At 33.9% G+C, this 15,948-nt stretch overlaps 1 long non-coding RNA gene across 1 annotated transcript; it reads right to left on the bottom strand.

Moving 5' to 3' along the window:
• Positions 1-406: 406 nt before the first annotated feature.
• On the bottom strand, positions 407-15,808 carry LOC106660777. The gene is made up of 4 exons (XR_001339582.1): positions 15,476-15,808; positions 12,288-12,386; positions 6,061-6,342; positions 407-515 (listed from the first exon to the last, which is right to left on the bottom strand). It is a non-coding gene; the product is annotated as an uncharacterized LOC106660777 (long non-coding RNA).
• Between the last annotated feature and the right edge of the window lie 140 nt (positions 15,809-15,948).

Here is a 15,948-nt window from a genome sequence, read left to right as displayed (position 1 = left end):
ATAACTTTTATGATTTAATTTTTCAATTTGCATGATTGAATTAACTCTTTTCTTTCGTCTTTTGAAAGAAAATGGTATTGAATTGGCGTCGCTTTAATTGTTTTATTTTGGTTTGGATTAATAAAACATTTTTCTTAATCATTAAAATACAATTAATAAAGTGAAATACAGCTTAAAAGATATAATTTCCGAAAGTGCTTTAGAAACATTTACTCAAGGTTTGAGAAAAGAAGTGCCATCTGGAAATGAGTTTTATAATCTGATAACGAGGCTAATCCCTCATTAAATTTTCTCAACAATTTAGCTATCTCTCTGGTACTTACCTTTGGCAAACATACACTTTTTTCATTTAGAAACGAGGAAAAAAGGCGTCAGCCGTGAAAACGATTTATAAAAAGAACAAAAGCAAGGGTAATGATTTTTATTTAGCTCTTCGGAACGGAATGGAAAACATGGTGTGCTTTTTCAGAGGACGGCTGCTCAATTTCGAAGACATTTTATTTCTTGGGTACCATCTAAAAGTAAAAAAAAGCAATTTTATGTAAATTCGAATGCTTCATTAAATGCGATATCATTAATTTGCAACAGCTAAAACAGAAATACAAAGTTCGGAACATGCTTTCAGTATAATTTTCTTGTATCCGAGTGGTTGTTTTCTCTTTTTTTCTGATGATAAAAATCTTGGCACTCGTGGTTTTTTGGCAATCCAAATTATTGAGGCAATAATTCTGAATAATTTGCCTTGACCCTGTTCAATCCAGGTATTATTTGAATAATATATTTATTAAACTTAATTAACATTAATTTCAAATAAATAATTATTCTTTGTATGTAAGGTCTTGGTTGAAATGAAAAAGTTAGCTTCACGAGCGGGATTCGAACCCACGACCCTCGGCTCAACAGGCTGCTGCTACAACCACTTGAGCTATCGTTACTTCGATCCACTCGGACCTACTAACTACCCATCTCTACCTACAACCTTTCGAATTTTCCCTCCTTTTTTGCCATTTTTCAGTTTTGGTCAATCAGACCACTAAAGATAATGGAATAATTTCAATTATGATACTACATTTTACAGTACTGTATACAGCAACATTTCCAATACAATTTATCAAACAGGGTGTTTACAAAGGGATTCCGGATGAGGTAAGCATTTTATTATTAAGAATATTGATAAATACCCATATTATTTGTTTAAAGTTATTTTAGTAGCTGCTTGGGTCTCCCCCAAGGGTCTGATTTTGGACCAACCTTATGTAAAATCTTTATAAATGCCATTTGCAAGCTAAAAACTACAGCTGGACTTGCTCCTTTTCTGATGATACTGCCTTTAAAAGAGCCTCCTATAGGGTTGATTCTATTCGAAGAGAATTACACACAAGCTCGCTAATCCCATAGGTTAAGAATGTTAAATACCTTGGAATGTATCTAGATACGACTGAATTTTAGTTACCACATTAAAAAAAAGCATGGACCATCTTAAGAAGCCATTATCCGATGTATGGACAGTAAAAATAAAAAACTTTTTTATGAACCGTACATACATCCATTAATAACTTACGTTAACTAACTTTCCAATTTGGGGAAATATATACATCCAATTTTGCTAAATTCTACTTTGTCCAAAATGTGGCTCTAAGAATCATGGAATGATTGCAATTTTTATAATTCATGCATAAACAGCCCATTTTGTACATACCAAAAAATCTTTTTAAATTAACCTATTTAGCTTATTTGTGCAAAAATAAACATAGAATGAATAAATAAAACTAAAAAAATTTTGATGTCAGTACTCAGTTTTATTAGCTTTTCAATTTAGTTTATTTATTCTACGTTTATTTTTGTAATAATTAATTGATCTCCAAGTTCGCCGGGCTCACAGTTGAAGTCCCAGATTACAAGAATGTGACCTATACAACCTAGGTTAACAGCCCACATCTATAGATCAATTGTAATTTTTTTTATAATTAGCTCATTTCTACTTAACAAAATTCGTCTTATTTATAACAGGGAAGATATGAACCTCTGTGATTACAAGCATAAAAGGCTTAAACATATATTGTTTGAAAAATAATGAACATGGAACATTAAATGGAAATGTGTGTCTTACCTGGTTTAACCAATTGCTGTGACAATGTGTAAATAGATGTTTTTGTATGTTAGTCGATTTGTTATTGTCTTATTTATTTATTAAACTTGTGTACTTGCTACCTATATTATGTTTATACTTTTCTGTAATGCCTGAGATTTTTTAAAATATATTTTTCCCCAAACGATTTGAAATAAAATGCTTCTTATTCAAATTCAATGCTTACTAGGTGAATAATGCCCTGGGGACAACTGAATATAACTATGTAAACAAACACTTAAAATCAAAATTATAAATGTGTGGTGGTAATTGGCTCAAAATTATAAGCAATAAAATTCATACATACAATCAAGAAAAAATATCAATAAGATAATAATTATATATTCAAATTCAATAATTCTACAAAATAAATGGCAACACATTAAATCTTACCAATTAGTGATTATTTCAAAACTTATTTACTAATATAATTTTATCCAATATTATCATCAATAACCCCTCTGACTTGAAAATTTAAAAAATAAAAAAAATCTTGATTTTCCTAATCATAAATGATCACCAATTATTCCTCATATTATCCGGCTATCCGGTTAGCATTGGGTTTTATATTTCATTCATGCTTGACCCGTTACAACGAAGTTCAAACCTTTTGACGAAAAGTGTTTCTGGCGTGATTCGTGATACTTCAACATGACAGTCCAGACCACAGACCGGGCCCCTTTCCCCGAGGTGAAAGCCTTTCACAAGGGTGTAGACTTGTATAGCAAGTCCGTCTCGCACTTTGACGTCCGTGGTACAAAAATATCTTTAAAGAACAGAAAAGTCAATCTACAGCGCTTCAGAAAAGAATTAATAATATATTTTTAAACCTTGCACGGCCGACACTTACAGTAAAGTTTTAAAGGCTTTTAAGGATTACAAACAGCAGAAAAGTCACCAAGAGAAAAGAAATTTTTTCACCATCGCCTTAATGTAGAACAGGGATTCGATAAATTTTGTTACAACGTTTTATGTTTTAATGAAGATGTAGAAAAGAAGAAACAACTATTTCTCTGCGGTTATCGTCGATTCACTGTATTATATTTTGTTTTTGGGACGATTCGGGGTCCATTCCCCACCTTCGGCTAAAAAACAACTCTGAATTATATTCTGCCAACATACAATTTTTTTATGAGCTAAAGATGTGAAATTGACCATGAAACGCCCAAAACAAAATATAAAAAAAAGTAAATTGTTGATAACCATTGGAAAAAAAGGTTGTTTCTTCTTCCCTAAAGGAATTGAAGAGGTTGCACCAGGACAAAAACAGTGGTAAATAAAAACAAACAAAACATGATTTATTAAACTACAATCTTTTCTGAAGTTTTGGAATAATTCATCTTTGATGGCCATTTTAGAATCACAACTTAAAAGAATGAATGCAAGAATGTCACAAGGAAGTGTACTGGGACCTGTCCTATTACAGTCTTCGTTCAATAATGATATTTCTGATGTAGAAAATAATTCATTCAATCGTTTGCAGATGACAGGGGTATTTTAGCCTTAAAAAATATTACTGAAGTCAGACAACAAACTCAGTAAATGGACAAAAATAAGAGGATGTAGAAAAATCTAAGTTGTACGTGTAAATTTCACTAAGAAAGAGAGCTATTCAACATAATGGCAAATGAATCGTAAACGAATTCCAAATAAAAATCGAACACATTTCACTTCATCCTACAATATGCTGGAAAAAGAGAGAAGAAAAAAGTAAATACAGAAAAATCTATTGTCGATGACCTCAATTGTTTCTCAGCCCATAAACCTCCCACTTTATATAAGAAACTCTACCCGTAAAAAATAAGCTTATCCTTTATTGTCCAACTTAGACCTGGGTCTGAAGCAGAGTAATTTATAAACCATTCAAAGGTATCATAACGTAACGTGGCCTCTTGGGTATGACACTAATCGAGACCAGAACTTAGATCCGACTTTTTAATCTAGAACCAAAAGCGCCAAGAATCACGAATAACCTTCATCGCGGCAGGTGAATAAATGCGAATAAATAAATGTTAAAACGGTATACTTTTCGTTCATGGGGATATGTTTTAACATAGAGAAATAAAATGTTTGGACAGGTAGAGGGGTTTTTGCGATTCTTCGTCAGGATGCTGTTCAAGGTGCCCAACCACAGCCCTCCTCTATGCTGAGACAGGTCTGACGATTTTTCTCTACACTATAAAACTTCATTTCGATTACATAATCAGAATTTTATCCCTACCCGATAATAGATTCCCGAAGATCTTTGCAAGCAGATTGTAGATAAAGAAAGGTACTGGTTTAAGGAAATGAAAGGCATATATCATGCAGTTTAACTTAGACTTGTCCTTAGACAGGAACATCGGCAGAGTTAAACTGTGGAGGGATAGTTTTCGGCTAGTAGACGGCCGATTTGTGACAATCTAAAGAGACAACATTGCACAGCTATGGCCAATTCAATTAATAGCAAGGATTGAACTGTGTTGGTCAATTTCTGCAAAGAGGCTTATTCTCTTAGAGCAAGAATCAGAGGCACTCGATGAGGGTGGAAGCGACTTCCCTTGGCGGATTCCCCTGAATAGGTGAAAAGCTCATCCTCGACTTAAATATTTTATCGTAAATATTTATCGTTTGTTTTGTTTTTTACTATTATCTCTTGCCGTATATAATGTACTTCATTATTATTTACTTTTACCAATTAATTAATCTTTATCTTATGAGTTTTCCGTCTTGAAGGTGGGATAATAGGTCATCTCAAAAAAACCACAATCAGTTTTCATCCACTTTTTTTTGTTGAGATGACCTATTATCCCACCTTCAAGAAGGAAAAATCATAGGTTAAACTGTTGAGGTCGAAATATAAGAAAAATTCGTTAATCTTTATGTAAGGTATTGGCCGAGATAAAAAAAGTCACTGTCACGAGCGGGATTCGAACCCACGACCTTCGGCTAAATACGCAGCTCTTTACCACTTGAGCTATCGTGACTTCGATCCACTTGGACACCAACTTCCCATCTCAACCCACCTTTCGAATTTCCCCTCCTTTTTTGCCTTTTTTCAAATGTCGTGTCATCTATTGCGTCTCGGCGACAAATGAAATGGCCACGGAGAGCTTTAGTGAAGATATACTTAATTTTTACTAATTAAATCCATTAGAGTTCATGGTCCGATTGACCAAATAACTTTTTGCAATTAATTAATCTTTATGTAAGGTAATGGTCGAGATAAAAAGTCAGTGTCACGAGCTGGATTCGAACCCACGAATTCGGCTAAATTCGCCGCTGCTCTACCACTTGAGCTAGTGACTTCGATCCACTCGGACACCAACTTCCAATCCAAACCCACCTTTCGAATTTTCCCTCCTTTTTGCCATTTTTCAAATTTTTTATCTCGAACAATACCTTACATAAAGATTAATCAATTGAAAAAAGTTATTTGGACGATCGGTCCACGATCTCAAATGGATTTACTTTTACTTTATTTTAGGTTATTTTATTGTTTGAGTTATGTGCATTATAGGTACTCATAAATAAGTGATGTAATTGCAATTATATTTCTGCTATTATTATTCAATTATGTTCTATTATTATATTACTTAAATTTTTGAAGAAAGTATATATTAGTTTTGTAAATACTAATTATAATTACTTAAAATACTCAGAAGAGAGATTTTAGTTATTTATGTGCTAGACTCCCTCAGATGGTTTTAAACATCTTTTAGAGAAAAATCTTTCTTGTTTTGCAATATATATTGCCGAATTTTAAAAGACATATCGTAGTAGTAGAAGAGAAGAAAAAAATTTCTTCTGCGGAAACTTTTGTAGTGGCGACTTAACTGATATATGATATATGACGATATATATTTATATAATACATAAAACTATATAAAAATTGTCTCTTTGCCCCTATTTGTTCGATTAATTTAGAAATGTTTCCGTTCGGCTTTACTTACAAATTTACAATCCTTCGATTTTCGTACTGGCGTGCAATTCAAACCGTTTTTCATGTCGTGCGGTCATCTTGGTCATCATCGCGAATCGAAGAGTTGTCTTTCTTTTCGCCCTCCGAAGGCGGTGGGTTGTTGTCGTATTTGGCCTCCGAAGTCGATTTATCTCCGGATTTAATCGACTGCTGAGAAACTTCCTGAGAGCTGTCAGCGGGGGGGATGACTTCGCTCGATTCCACATACATCCCGCCGCCGCCATTCCCTCTGGACATCGATTCTACGTATGCTCTTGAAAATAAACGTCATAAATTTTATTACAAGTTTATTTACGAGCTGTTATTCCACCCTGCCACCCCTATGCCACGGGAGAGAGAAGAGGAGAAAAACGGACGTCAACATGGATTACGGCGACATTCACGCTTTTGTGGCCGTGTTAGCCACGGTCTCGCCGTGTTAACGACGAAACAAGGACGAAGAGACAACCTTTCCCTTTAATAGACTCTGGGAATCGTTATTTACGGAAAATTTCTACCGTTGTTCTCTCGCCGAGGGGGCGGTCCTGGAAAATATCCCCTCGCACACCATGACCTAATTCAAGCCTAAAATCAATACCACCAGTTCTACTCACTAAAACCTACTTTCATGCTTTTAACGCAAGATGTTGCTGTTTTCAGTATTTCATATCTTTCATTATTTATTCATCAAGTACGACTTAGCTAAAGAGACTCCACATTTAACTAATGAAGTTTCATTGAACCTCATAATTGAATCTCCCTTTATAGCATTTACATATTTTGCACCGAATCTTTATGAATTACACTTCTTAATTGACGATGTAAAATTCTAACGAATAATATATACTAGACGGGGTTTTAACATGAAACGACCCAGCATATTTTTACCGCGACTAAAAGAATATTAAAACATAACAGTTAAAAAATATTAAATCTTTTGACCAATTTCAAAAACACAGATTAAAATTTCTTAATGTAGACCACCTCAGTCTGCATCGCTGTATTCACTGCACCCTGGAGGAAATGGCGTTTTCAAAATTTAAATTGACTGAATATAAAAATAGTTATAGCAGTTTTAATGAGTGGAATTTATTTTTCTTTACAAAATCTTGAAATTTTAGAAGTGTTTTTTACATGCATGTAGTAAAAGACGATTTCGTATTTTATTTTTTATTTTTTTTACAAATAGGATTTTGTGGTTTTAACACTTTTTTTTTTAAATTTTTGGACTTTCCGCGATTTACATCCACAATCAGCAACTACAAAAAATTATTTTTATAAAGCCATACCCTCATCACAAAAGAATATCACCATTTTACATTCGTATTTTTTTTTCAAATTTTTGGATTTTTCAGGATTTACATCCATAATCAGCAACTACAACAAATTCCTTTTATAAAACCATACCCTCATCACAAAACAATATTACCATTTACATTTGTATTTTTTTAAACTTTTGCTTATCTTATTATTTTTGTGATTTTTACATTATTTGAGTTAATTAAAGATTAGGACCATTTATCATCTATAAATTTTCGTTCTTCTTTATATTCATACTTATTTATATTTAAGTAAATTGTTAAAGATGTATTACTTGTCACTTTTGTTATGATGATGGTTTATAAAAGACATTTTTTATAATTTATGATTATGGATGTAAATCTCGAAACGGTCCAAAAATTTGAATCAAAACTAAAAGAGTATAAAAACCATACTCCATTTTTTTTCCTAAAAAAAAACATAAAAATTTGAAATGGCATTAATCTTCTTTGCAGTCTTACTATGATTTGCAAATTTTTACATCAAGATTTAAACTGAGTAGAGCAATGAGAGAATCATATATAAATGAAAATTTAGGCGTTTTTGTCGCCTTCCCTCAGCCCTTAAAAGATGTGACAGCTGCCTATGGAAATTTGAATGACTTATGATGATTATGCTAACAATCCCAAATATATTTTGCACTCGAATTTAAGTATATTGCGACAACGACTAATTTTCCCTATTAGCAAATGGAAAAGAAATTATAAAAAAATAGAAATACGTACTCGTCTACGGACAACAAAGTTGGATAAACTATGTATATTTATTTATTGCAACAGGGCATGAGTGTTCAAAAAACATCGCCTGACAAACATTATTTCATTTAAATTGAAATTAGCTCTCAAAAACAGCGATCATTAATCATCAGGCTATTAAAACCATCAAATTTTCCCTATTGTCCCCGATAAATTTTGGAAAAAAATAATGTATGTTGGCCTTATTTAAGCAACGTAATGATTTCAATTGGTTTATCATTTTTATGTAAAGTGTGGTTTACATGAAAAATTAGTGTCACGCGACTTGAACCCACGACCTGCGGCTCAATACGACGCTGCTCTAACCATCTTTGAATATATGACAAAATGAGGGAAATTTGAAAATAGTTGTAGGTTGAGTTGGTACCCAGGGGGCCGAAGTCACGAAGGCGTGTTGAGCCGAAGGTTGTGGGTTCCAGTCCCGCTCGTGGCACTAATTTTTCATCCCAATCACACTTTACATAAAAATTATAAATCATTTTAAAGTGTAAAATGCACTTTCTAGTGACTTAAACCTCATAGGGAGCTAAAAGGTTTGAAGTTGAGTTCCTGAATCCTAATTTCCTAAAGTACGGCAGAATATATGTTATTTTTTTAAATTGCAAATTAAAAATTGTATTTTCCTACAACCTGGTTAACCCTGTATGTTCCAAATTGTAACGATATTATAATCTTCATTTTGGCAATGTTTATTTTAAGTATGATGTAATGTCTGTGCGTCGGTTTTTTTGGGTTAGTACGTCAAACGCTGGCAAAAGTTGTTCTAACCGGTCCAAACTAGGCAAAATATACTAATAATAAATAAAAACAGACGTGAGCCCAGGGAAAACAATTTAAAGTATCTGATTTGAAACCATTCCAAGATAAAACGTCTACTGAACGTCTAAATTTTATTCGACTTTACCATCGGACGAAGTACATGGGAAATTCATATTTTGCGTGTATGCTTATATACTGTATTATAACAGTCAAATCGGAAAATAAAAAAATGTTTGTCGTCCCTTGTTGAATTTTCCTTGTTTTATGGTAAAAATCTGTATGTCCTTTGAATAGATATTATACAATAGTCAGCGTGCAACTGCTACAATTTTCACGGGAAAAAAATTCGCAAATATTTTTTCTATGTTTTGGGCCATTGACACCCTAATCCCAGTTTTGTCCCGTCTATTTGTGACCAGGATTTGTTTTAAAAATACAACCAGGAGCTCACCGGGCTTGGCAGACGATGAAGTGCGGAGGATGCGATCTTTGACATGTAATTAGACACCCTAATAATAATTATTATTGTAACAAACAGTGGCTATTTAGAGGATAGCGGTTTTACTCCGAAATAGACCCTGAGATTAGTAAAATCGTATACGTGAAACATCCCTTGTCACCTCACTTGAACGGAGAAATTCTGATCAGCTGATTAGGGGGAATCTTCCCATTAGTTCCTTCAAATTACAATCTTCTAAAAAAAAAAGGACACTCCCAATAACGGACTCAGACAGATTTTTCAACCATAGCTTAAACTCTCCCAAAAGCGGACAGAGGCCTCCATAAAATGAAAAGTATGTGAGGCAAGCCTCCTGTGTTTTGTCCGCCTTCACTATTTTCCCAGTATTCCTAGATTTTGATTATGCTGTATTGCAAACAAGTTGTAAGTACTTATTCAGTGCCTTTGACAATTGAACAAAAAAAAAAACAATAAAAATTAGTGAAAGTGAAAAAGGTAGTGGGCATGACTTTGATGTGAAGAACTTTTGGATAAATTTAGCAAACACGGGAATGACCATCCCAGCAGTGCACCAGGACGTATTTGGGCGGTTTTGCCATGCTTGTAGTGGTTTGTACCACATGGTCCGGTGAGGTAGTGACGAGAAAAGGTCTTAGAAGTTCCAAAAAAGAGCAAACGGATTTTTTAATAGCCGTTGGCTCGAGAAATTTAGACCACGGCATAAAATTTCTTTTAAGAACATTAATTGAACGAAGGACGGAGGTTGTACAAATCTGGAAGGAAAGACTGAAACAATATTGCCCCGATTTTGAAAAAAAAAATTTTTGCGCCGAGCCTGGATTATTTTTTAGCACACCTCCGGATAAAACTATGCAGTTAAAAAAGTAGCGTTGTCGCAGGGGGAAAGTTTCAAAGGAGCGTTTAACTTTGATCTTGCAAAAGTATGCTGATGAATTGAAAAATTCCTTAGTCATAGAAAACGCTAAAACTTTCAAGGTTGGGGGCTTCAAAGGTGTCGATTATCTCGTGGTCTCCCCATTATGGTCCGGCTTGCAATCCTAAGCATTTTTTCACTCCTATCCCAAAGAGGACATTTCTGTATAGCGGACAATATTTCATTCCCCAACATTGTCCGTTAATGGTAGTTTCATGGTACACGTAAAATTGTTGAGGCAATAAATTTCTAACCAATTTTTGAAATATTTTGTTTCTACTGTTACTGTACTTTTACTCTTTTAGCGTTAAGTTCATTTATTATCACTCCTGTTTTGTGACATTATTTTTTTTTTTTGGCCTCCGAATCCAACCAGTATCGTTTCTATACCTTCGATTGGTTTAATTTTAATCCTCATTATATTCATTATTTATTCAGAACTCGTGAGATACGGTCTGGTGTGATGTAGGTTTCAGAAAAACATTTTCTTTATCGTGCCTACGTTTCGATCTTTATTGAGATCACCTTCAGGGCTCAAAGTGTTTGTCTTCTGTGTAATTGTGCCATTTTTGTGTGTCGTGTTGAGAGTCACAATTACACTCTCAACACGACACACAAGAATGGCACAATTACACAGAAGACAAACACTTTGAGCCCTGAAGATGATCTCAATAAAGATCGAAACGTTGGCACGATAAAGAAAATGTTTTTCTGAAACCTACATCACACCAGACCGCATCTCACGAGTTCTGAATAATTATCGATTAACGGTCACTAATCACCATATATTCATTATATTTATCTTTTTAATACACATTTTCAAACGACAATCGCCATAAATAAAATTTCAATTTGAACAGTTAAATATTCTATTTTGATATGTGGGAGTCACTGGAGCATTGAGAATGTATAATAATAGAAGCCGGTTGATTTAACTACAACAGATGTTTTTTCTGGCACTGTTTTCAAAACGAAGCGTCCTATCTGATTTTTATGACTCGTTACGAACGAATTGAGCGTTATTTATCAATTAAACAAACATATTCTTAGCTCTTGAGAGCCGGACAATACCGTCCAAACCGGTTATTCGGTCATATTCAAAACAACAAGTCTATCAAGTCTTCCAGTTACCCTTAAAGTATTCAAAAATGAAAATAGACCCATGGAATATGAAAATGCGCGAAATGATGTCTTGGCGTTGAGAAGTTATCAAAGTGCAGCGATATCTTGTCAAAAAGTAAATACTATATTACTCGATATTTAAAAAAAAAAATTTTAAATAAAATAACTCTTGGTAACAATCATTTCAAATTTGAAAAAATGAAGTTTCACTATGAACTTAAACTTAACAAAATTAAGCGAATAAAAACTAAATATCCTATCGTTTACTACACAGTTTCCTATGGGCAATTACGGAATCAATAATAACTGACAAAATAGTTTTTTTTTAACAGACAGTTAAGAAAGACAAAGGAAAAATCTCGTTACAGCTCGGTTAACCGGTGGTTTTACACGCCTTGACCCATCATCGGGGTGTGTAATTTCCTTATTTTCCCTATTCTGAAATCTTTCATATTTTCCTTTTATATATTTAAGTTCAATATTGTTGTTCTTGGCTTTATGTAAAGAAAAACTGTGGGTAAATGAAAAATGTATGAAGGTCGAGCCTGCAAAAAGCGCATGATCTATTCAGCTTGCGAACAGCTGATCATTGGGGGCACCTGTTTTCTCAAACAAAGCTAACAATATTCAAAAACTCAACGTTAACACATCGAGAATAGGTTGAAGATTTCGTCGACAGTAAATTACGAACACGAAACTGTACATGGAGGCAAATAGTCATTGGATGTATTGATGCTTTTGTGGAGGGGGATGTCTATATATAATCATGAGCATAAGTTGGAGGAGGGAGATTTCAGTATAAAAGCGGCAGGAAGGGTTTCTTTGGAGGGCAAAAAATATGTAACAAAGATAATAAAAGGATCACTCACTTGTATTCTGTGTAGCCGAGCCAGATGTACCAAAGGGCTAGCATTTCTCTTCTTTTTCCTTTATCTCCGCGATTCTTCCTCGAACTTGACTTTTCTGGTCTGCGCACAGGAAAACACTTTATCCAGCTTATCTGTCGTACTACTAAAATAGACGGCTTGGTTTTTCAAAATAAAATCCCCGGTTTATAAATATATTTGGATTTTTTCCGCGCCCAGGGCCTGTGTGCAAGTAAGGCGGATAGAATCCACCCCAAATAGAACTATGAATCCGAGGTGGGGGACCAGGACCAGGATTAGACCATTTCTTTTGGAAGCCGTTCAAAAAAAAATTGTCTTACCCGACGGTCACCAACCCCTTTAACCTATAAATAGTAAAATTCACCCTTGCACGCTGGCCACAGGAAATAAAGCGGCGGAAGAAACTCCTGACCGCGAATCAACTCAGAATAACAACAAAAACGAACAGTTTTGTTTAAAATTTCACCTTTTAAAAACAGGTACGAGGGTATGTTATTGTCAATGGACTGTGGAACTCTCTGGTGACCTGCTCCCGGCGAAAATCGATCATCTACGCTCCCCTCTTCCGCCAACAGTTTATAACTATAGCTACTTCAGTTTTAACTTTGGATTAAAAAATAATTAAAATTATCCATAGATTATTGTTTTGTGTTAAATAATAGGAATACAATTTTTCAACATTTTGAACAAAACAGGAATTTTATTCCCAAACTTTCTATTGAATTTCCCAGTTAACTAGTGAATTATTTAAGAAGAAAACATTTATCACAAAATTCCGTCTGAAAATGACGAGGCTATTGTAGATAAATACTCTCATTATATTATTAAATAAAATTTAAGACAAATTGGCTGCAATTAAGTTGGAAAAATCTGGAACTTAGTACTCTTTGTTATAGGGTAATTTTATTAGTTATTAATAACTAAGCATAAATAGGCTTAGCCTGGTACACACTGGGACTTTGTCTGGACTGAGTCGATTCATGTTGCCATTCAGAATCTATGCTGGATAGATGTATGCTATTTTCGAACTCAGCCCAGATACGCTCCGAAACAAAAAAATTTAAAAAACATGTATATGCCAAGATTCATGTCGCGATTCAGAATCTATGCTTAATAGACGTATGTATGCTATGTTCGGACTCAGCCCAAATAATGCTACGAAAAAAAACAAAAAAAAAAAGCTAAAAGATATCTCAATAAAGATCGAAACTTGGCACGATAAAGAAAATGTTTTTCTGAAACCTCTTCATGTCGCGATTCAGAATCTATGCTTAATAGATGTATGTATGCTATGTTCGGACTCAGCCCAAATAATGCTCCGAAAAAAAAACAAAAAAAAACTAAAAGATGATCTCAATAAAGATCGAAACGTTGGCACGATAAAGAAAATGTTTTTCTGAAACCTTTTCATGTCGCGATTCAGAATCTATGCTGAATAGACGTATGTATGCTATGTTCGGACTCAGCCCAGATGCTGCTCCGCAAAAAAACCGTGTACACACCAACATTCCTGTTGCGTTTAGTTCTAAGTGATGGACGAAGTTGCTCTCTCAGGGATTTCATTTGCTCTGTTTTATTTAACAAATTACAATCATAATAAAAACATTAAAAACAGATGGTGGGTGAGAAAACCATATCAAGGTTGCCAAAATAATAAAGATACATAGCCCAACCAAGAACACTTGGTTGGTTAAGCACCAATTTCTTGTTTTACATTTTTTATGCTCTGAAATTGGCCCTTCAAGGTGTACAATTGTTTTTCAATTTCGGCTACTGAAACATTACTGAACTTTGTCAATGTTTTAGCATTTTATTTTTTAAATCTCGGTTTCTAAACTTCACTGGAGCTTACATCCCATAAACAGTAAATGGAATGTATGTCCCCAATAAATTACTCCACAGCATTATACAATTATATTAGTCATAACTGAAAACACTAAACTAATAAAAATTAAAACCTAACTGAACTAAAAGACTGAAGAAACGAGGGGCATGCGACCTCTACCAGCATAGATTCATCCACAGATTCCATTTCGATCAGGACTGGGCTTTAGTAAAACAATTAGTACAATATAATTTTTTACTTCTTGTTTTAGTGGTGGTAATTTTAATTCTTATCAATATGAAAAATGGAAAATTGTTAACTTTTTTTATTGCTTCTTGGTACAGTGGAACGACACCCCCTTGATACCTATGTAGAGAGGGTGTTGTACCTAAGGACAAGCCTTGAAATTGGAGATAAAACTATTTATTAACAAATTATTGAATTTCGTATGGCATAAAACAGATTTTAAAAAAGTCTGTGACAAAATTTATCTTTTTTCCGATCTTTGCAGTATTAGGGATGAAGGAAGATTTAGATTTGGAGTTTGTAATCAACATTTAAATGTGACAAAACTGTAATGCTACACCCCCAGTTTAACGACCTTTGCCCTTTTTAAAAGTCCATTATTTCACTGTTTTACAACTGACTTAAAAATCAGTAAGCTTAGTTGAATTTTTTAAGAAATTAATAGTGTTTATTAAGGAATTTGTAATAAAAGGGTATTAAAGAGTTAAATTAGTCAACACGTCCTATCCATTATCAAGATTGATTACATAGTCCTTTTTGTATCAATTAGCGATCGTGCACAATTTTAAAATATACAGAAACGAAACTTAAGCTTTATTATAGTATCAGCAGAATGGACCTTATTTGATTCTATAGCAGGAAGAGATAAAATAACAATTTAAATGTCGGACCTATGTCTAGGATCGGAAGTTTGTCCTTTTGTGATAGCAAAGAATCAACAAAAATAAAACAAGACGGTTTCACCGGAGTTTTTCTCCACCCCCACTTGCAAAAAGTATAAAATTTCAACATATAACATTATTGCTAATTGGGTGTAAAACAATTTAAACGGGAAAAAAGTTTAAAGCGCATTTCTAAGTCTAAAACTATCGTAAGTATTATGTTATGTATATTAGTTTAAAAAAAATTGTTTTTTAAAGAATTTAAACGACCACTCTTGCATCTGCAGCGAACGATTCGAAAATTCTTTTGAAGGTGATCTTATTTTCCAGGCAAAGAGCGTTCGGGAAAAAGAGGGTGGGGTCCCAAATAATATAAACATTGGAAAATATTTTATTTTAAAAAAACCAATGCCCTGATGATTTAAATGTTTACTCACATTAGTTTGTCAAAAATTAAATCGGGAGTTGACCAGAGACAGGAGCATTCCGGAGGGAGGGACGACTCGTCTCTCTAGGTGTGATCCTGCTCCTTTACCGTACGACTGTTCATAACAATTGATGTAGCATATGTGCGGCGTGGCGACGGGTGAAATTCTACGTGTTGTCTCGAAAATTTGCACCCTATGTTGTATGATGTTTTAAATTTGAGTTATTTAGAAACGAGATTTCTGTGAAACACATGGTGAAGAAAAATTGTCATATTGGTTTCTTTTAGTAGAAGGTTATTAGTCCAGATATTTGTTAGATTCGTGTCGTTTACCTTAGTTCCTTAGTAGACTATCTTAAAAGACACAGGTGAATTGTTAAATATTGAATGCCCCTGTTTTACATTAAGTCTGGTCTGTTTCTTTTAACACCAGACAATCCAAAATATACATAAAAATGTCGACCCCGCGGTTAAAAGTTTTAC

This window comes from Cimex lectularius, unplaced genomic scaffold, assembly GCF_000648675.2.
Source record: "Cimex lectularius strain Harlan isolate CLEC.00 unplaced genomic scaffold, Clec_2.1 scaffold24, whole genome shotgun sequence".
NCBI lineage: Eukaryota > Metazoa > Arthropoda > Insecta > Hemiptera > Cimicidae > Cimex > Cimex lectularius.
Note: the sequence above shows the minus strand (reverse complement) of the source record. Positions and strands in the feature narration are given on the sequence as shown.